Source organism: Platalea leucorodia, assembly GCF_965183815.1.
Source record: "Platalea leucorodia genome assembly, chromosome: 5".
In the NCBI taxonomy this organism is placed as follows: domain Eukaryota; kingdom Metazoa; phylum Chordata; class Aves; order Pelecaniformes; family Threskiornithidae; genus Platalea; species Platalea leucorodia.
The window spans coordinates 847,592-853,591 of NC_138827.1; the positions used below are offsets into that span (position 1 = coordinate 847,592).

General features: G+C 57.3%; 1 protein-coding gene across 7 annotated transcripts in view; it reads right to left on the reverse strand.

Moving 5' to 3' along the window:
- The window catches only part of TBC1D24 (TBC1 domain family member 24), a 37,405-nt gene extending 35,123 nt beyond the window's left edge, over nt 1-2,282 (reverse strand). For 5 of the 7 annotated variants that reach the window (XR_014228408.1, XM_082314360.1, XM_082314354.1 and 2 more), the window contains exon 1: nt 2,231-2,282. The gene's annotated coding sequence lies outside the window, so the exon portion shown is untranslated. Of the gene's footprint in view, nt 1-1,643; nt 1,666-2,209 lie in introns of those variants that run through there. The other 2 variants (XM_082314355.1, XM_082314356.1) reach the window with 2 other exon arrangements.
- Nucleotides 2,283-6,000: the final 3,718 nt, after the last annotated feature.

A 6,000-nucleotide genomic window follows, 5' to 3' on the forward strand; every position in this document is an offset into this window, starting at 1 on the left:
TCACACACCATGCAAACACGTCAGAACCTTTACGGGCAGCAAAGGCATCCCCAAAGGAGCAGACATTTAAAAGAAATTTTAGTTCTTTAGTTCTCAGTCACAATTCAAGGCTGTGTACAGATGGAATATAAATAGCTATTTTTCTTTCAGACTATTAACACAGTTTACCTATTTTGAGTGTTAACATATATCTGTCTGCTTCTGCGCATGCATCCCTACAGCCCGGCACAAGCAGTTTTAACGGCCTCCCCAAGCTCACAGGCAGGGCAGGGTATATTCCAAAGAGCTAGGAGAACAGCAAGGACTAAATTCAAGGTCTGTTGCCAATAATTTGCTTGTCACTAACTCCATCCAGCTTCAGCACTTACGATCTAAACAAATGCTGGGGTGGTATTATCAGATTGCAATAACCTTGGTGTTGGAGATGGTGAGAGACGTGTGCAGTGTGGACTGGTTTGCTTTGCCTGCTCGCCTGCCTTAAATTTACGGACAGGGTAATTTTAGTGCAGGAATAGCTTTTTCATCCGTTTTCTTTACAGTCCAAATGACAAGGCTGACGAGGGGAAGGAGGCTCTTTCAAGATTTCAAATTAACAGAATGAAGAAGCAAAGATAACCAAGGGGAGAAAACAAAGGTCGCAATAAAAGGAGAGAGCTGGGAAGAGCAGAGGTGCTTAAATATGTGACAGGTCCACAGACAGCCTGTTATAAACATTCACTTGGCAGCATTTAATTATTAACAGCAAAAAGAGAGAAGCAGAAAGCTGCTTTCCCTTGCATTCAAATTCTAGCTCCAGGAACACCTGCAAACTTTCAAATATTAATGACAGAAAAGACATGCGGTACAAAGATTCCCAATAGCTAATTATTGTGTGATACTATCCACAGCCATTCTGCAAATTACAAAGGACGGAAGTATCATGTATTGCTTGGAAGCAACACAGAGCGAACATAAAATGTTGCTGGAGTCCGTGGGTTCGAGTTATCAGTGCTGCTCCTGCAAAGTAACTATCTTAGAGAGAAGTCTTCTGCAACACGGTCTAACTGCTAGCGATTGCACAAAGAAGGAAATTCTAACAACAGAGAAATCCCTTTTCTGGTAAAACAGAGCCCTAGATGTGATCCATGTCATTTCTGTGCGCCGGGTGTTCCCGGATGCTCTGACAATCCTACAGGGACTTCCTGTAAGCCAGAAAAGCTTTCAGATGCTCCAGCTTCCTGTAGGAATTGGATATAAAAATGCAAGGTTTTAAGATAACACAGTTTGATGCAGGACCACCAACTTCCCTCTCATCAGAGCTACACAGCACCTGCGAGGCATCACCCCTCCTGCTGCCCTCGGACAGCACCCGGGGCCAGAGGCAACCACGCACTCTGGGCATTTGCAAGTCACTTGGTTATTTGCTCTGCTGTTCGTCGGCCCAGACAGGCCGCGGAACACTTTGGCAGGTTCTAGCGGGCGCCCTAAGGGCGGTGTCCAGCTGGGTAACATTCTGGCAGCCCCAATATCCCAGCGCCCGTCGTCCGCTTCAGGATGTGCTGAACATACGTATACACGCTCCAGAGAGCGGTTCCTAGGTAAAGGCCAACATGAAAATAAACTCCTAACAAAATTTTACTTTCGTGATAGAAATTTTAACATACTCAAGGGAGAAGCTGCAGAGCACGAGCACGAACGGCCGCTGCAACGGGGAGCAGCCGGCGGGACCTGCGCGGGCGGGGGGAGCCCCTGCCGCCGCCGCCCCCGCTCCCGGCGGGACCGGCCGGCAACAGCGGACCGGCGCCACCGCAGCCCTCTAAACGCCTCCGGGAGCCTCCGCGCCCTGCCGCAAGCCCGGCGGCCAAGGCCGGGCCTGCCGGGGCCGGCGGAGAGGGGGCCGAGCTCGGACGCCGGCGGCTCCCGAGGCGCCACCGCCGTCACGGCGGGCACCGGAGCCCAGGGACACGGCGGCTGGGGCTGGGGCCGCGGCCCGACCCTCCCCCGGCAGCGCCTCCCCAGCCACGCCGGCCCGGCCCGGCCCGGGCCCGGCCCGGCACCGGCAGCGAGTCCCCGCGAAAGGGGCCCGAGGAAGGCCGGGCTCGGGGCAGGCCCCCCTCCCGGTCCCACCCGCCCGCTCGCCGGGAAGGCGCCGCGCCGCGGTCCCGGCACCGAAGTCCACCCCCGCCGCCGGCTCCCGGTGCCGGCGGAGCCGCGCCGGGGCCGCCCTTACCGGCGCCGGGGCCGCCCTTACCGGCGCTGGGGCCGCCCTCGCCGCCGCGCCCGCCGGGCCGCCTCCGGCGGGGCCGGGCCGCGAGCGAGCGCCGCCGCCGCGCGCATGCGCAAAGGGCGCGGCGGAGGGGGGGCGGGAGGGGCTCGCGCATGCGCCTGCGCTCCGCCGGGCGGCGCGTGCACGTGCGCGGCGTCTCCGGCGTCGAGGGCGAGCGCGCGGCGCCGCGGCGGGGAGAGGGGAGGGGGCGGGGGGCAACGGTGGGGGGCTGCGAGGGGTGCGGGGGTGTGAGGGGTTGTGAGGGGTGCCGGGGTGGCGGTGAGGGGTGACGGGGGGGTGTGAGGGGTGCCGGGGTGGCGGTGAGGGGTGACGGGGGGGTGTGACGGGTCGTGAGGGGTGCCGGGGTGGCGGTGAGGGGTGACGGGGGGGTGTGAGGGGTTGTGAGGGGTGCCGGGGTGGCGGTGAGGGGTGACGGGGGGGTGTGAGGGGTTGTGAGGGGTGCCGGGGTGGCGGTGAGGGGTGACGGGGGGGTGTGAGGGGTTGTGAGGGGTGCCGGGGTGGCGGTGAGGGGTGACAGGGGGGTGTGAGGGGTGCCGGGGTGGTGGTGAGGGGCTGCGAGGGGTGCCGGGGCTGTGAGGGGTGGCAGGGGGGTGTGAGGGGTTGTGAGGGGTGCTGGGGTGGTGGTGAGGGTGACAGGGGGGTGTGAGGGGTGATAGGGTGGTGATAAGGGGTTGTGAGAGGTGCTGGAATGGTGGTGAGGGTGACAGGGAGGTTGTGAGGGGTGCCAGGGTGGCGGTGAGGGGTGACAGGGCAGTGTGAGGGGTGACAGGGGGGTTGTGAAGGATGATGGGGTAGCAGTGAGGGGTGACAGGGGGGTGTGAGGGGTGACAGGGGGGTTGTGAAGGATGATGGGGTGACAGTGAGGGGTGACAGGGGGGTGACGGGGTGCTGTGGTGGCGGTGAGGGTCGGTGCTGGCGCTGCAGGCAGGGCTGTTGGGCACAGAGGCCTCGAGCTTGTGGTTCTGCGCTGGAGACCACGCCATTGACCAGCCTTGCGGAGGGCTCGGGGGAAAAGCTCAGTGCAAATCTTAGATACAGTTGTTGCTGTAAGAACACCTTAAGAGCTGAAGAGTTTTGTGCTCAGTAACAAAGCGACTGGTTTTTTCAAAGCCTGAAATGGCCGGGACAGAAATGGGTTCATTTCAAAGATGAAGGACTTGCATAGTGTTTATTTGACTTGACTTGGCAGCAGTGCTCTGTTTACGACTGGATAAATAACTGCCACATTAAAGATTATTAACTAGGAATGCTTAAGTGACCAATAAAGTACTAATCTTTTATATGGCGTTGTAAATGTACACAGCTTGGTAACGCGGGCTCTTGCCAAACAGATAACAAATCCCTTACCCGAAAGGTTTGCAATCTGAAAGAAACCACAGGGGACCACAAGGAAAGGACAGGACATGATAGTGAGACATAAAACACAAAGAGGAGCTGTAACCACTGCAGCTGGATTTTAAACGGGGTCTCGAGAGGATTTTTCATATTTACCTTAAAGCTACCGGGCGGTGAGACAGACGCAGCGTGCGTCCTGCCGGGGACAGGCGGTTAGCGGGGTCTCGGGCAGCGCGGTGCCGGGCGGTGCCGGCTCGCCTGCCTCTGCAGCGGCAGCGCCTGGGAGGGCAGCCTGGTCCCACTGCTTCCACCGCCGGCGGAGAGCGCCGGGGAGGCACCGGGCAGGCCCGTCCCTGTGCCGCCTTCGGGGCTCCCGTGCGGCCCCCGACGCTGCTGCCGGCAGCGACGGGCCTGTGTCGCGGCAGCACGTGGCAGAGCCGTTGCCAGAAGCTGTGCTGGGAAATCGCTCGTTTATCCACGTGTAAATTGGAAATACAGCGCATCATTTTACGTTCGCTTGTGTTTGGTTCTGTAGGGTCCTAGAGGGCACTTGCACTCGTGGAAAGGATTACGTTCCCTACGCCAAACGAAGCTGAGCTAGCAAGGAAAGCAGGTTCGGAAGAGGATGAAAGCAGAGGGAGAGGTGTGGGGACAGAGATAAGTGTGGGCAGTATTTGCTGAGGTTGAAAAGCTTCCCTCTGTCTTCAGTATGTATAGCATCCCTTCACGGCAGTACCTGGGCCTGCGTGGTCTGTGTGTTTGGGCTCATGGTGCCCCTCTGAGGTGAAGCACGCTGGTATTCCCGTGTTTCTCCAGGGAAACGGGCAGAGAGAAGCTGTTCACGTGGTGCGAACAGAACTGGGAACCGACAGGCTTTAGGAAAGTGGGACCAGGCACAGGGAGACGGACGGGACTTCAGGAATTTCTCTGCTGAAGTGTGACCCATAGAATCATAGAATCGGGTAGCTTGGAAAAGACCTTTAAGATCGTCAAGTGGACTGAACATAGCCGTTAGGCAGAGGGTTGTTCTCAGTGTTCAGAAAGCAGAAGTAATTGAAGGCTCAGTGGTGCACTATCAAGAGATATTTTAGGGGTATAAAGGTGACACTTTTGTCACCAAAGTCTCTACATTGCCTGAGGGTTTTATCATTCCAGTAACCCCGGTGCCATGAGGGGACAGCGTTGAAGGAGGCAGCGCCCTGCACGGGGACAAGGTCCACGCGGGGAGATCTTTCAGAAGGGGGGCAGGATAACAGCCGGCAGCAGCCCGTGGGCTCGTAGAGGCTGATAAAACGGCAGATGATGTGTGCAGAGTGGATGCTGTCTGCTGTCTTCACGCCTTGGAGACTGCACGGCCATGGGAATAATCTTCATTAGCCTGTGCTCAGGCTGTTGGACCGTCTGTGGCTATGCGAGAGAGAGGGTGCAAACCACGCTTGACTACCTAGCTGATGGCTGGTGGAAAATGTGTTTGAGTGCATCTGCTTTTCTTCCTGGAGAAAGGGGTTCATTGCTGCAGCTCTGCAGAAGCCAAGGGGTGCTAAGGACCAAACCCTGCGGCGGCTCAAACAAAGAGCAAGACCCAGGGCCCCCCTGGGCGCTGAGGGCAACGAGCCTGCAAGGGCTTTCTGGGGATAAGTGAAGGATATTCGTTTATAGGGCTGCCAACCAACAACTCCCTGAGTTTTGGAGAACTTTCACGTGGCACGAAATAAGTAGTTCCACAAGTGCAGTGCTCAGTGAAGCCTGTTTTCCTATGAGTTTGTGTCTTCAGGGCGGCTTCTCTCTCTATTCTCCGAAAACTAGTAATGGGTGAGCTCATACTGAACCGTTTCTTTGTGTGTGGATGCTATTGCACCTAAGTATTCGTTTTCCTGAAATGTATTGGAACAGAAATTTCTCCAGTGCATGCAGCTGTATATCTCTCATTTTCTTATGGAACCAGGCTGGAGTTATGGTCTAGGCACTGGGTGTAACGGAGTCGTCTTGGCAGGGGCAGTGGAGGAACTGGAAGGCTGGATTGGGAAAGGACATGAAAGCAGGAAAAGAGAGTGAGAAATGTGTGCGTGGGTGGAATGGGCCATCACAGAGGAAAGCTGTCCGTACAGGTGTCCAGCAGCCTTGGAGAGCAGGCTGGCACTCGCGGGCCGGGCAGGAGAGCGGCTGGAGCATCAGCAGGGATTGCCAGGATGCGCAGGAGGGACTTAGGCCAAACGCTGAGCTGGGCTAGTAAAGCTGTGGCTTTGCTGGTCCCACGGCAATGCTGTTTGTGCAGGGCCGCTTGCGTGGAAAGCTGATAAGCCTGGCAAAGTGTGACCTCCTGTGGGTAAAACTGGGAATTACCCTGGGATAATTAAGCAAATCCTTCCCACATCACGTGCCAGCGCCTTAATGGGAGG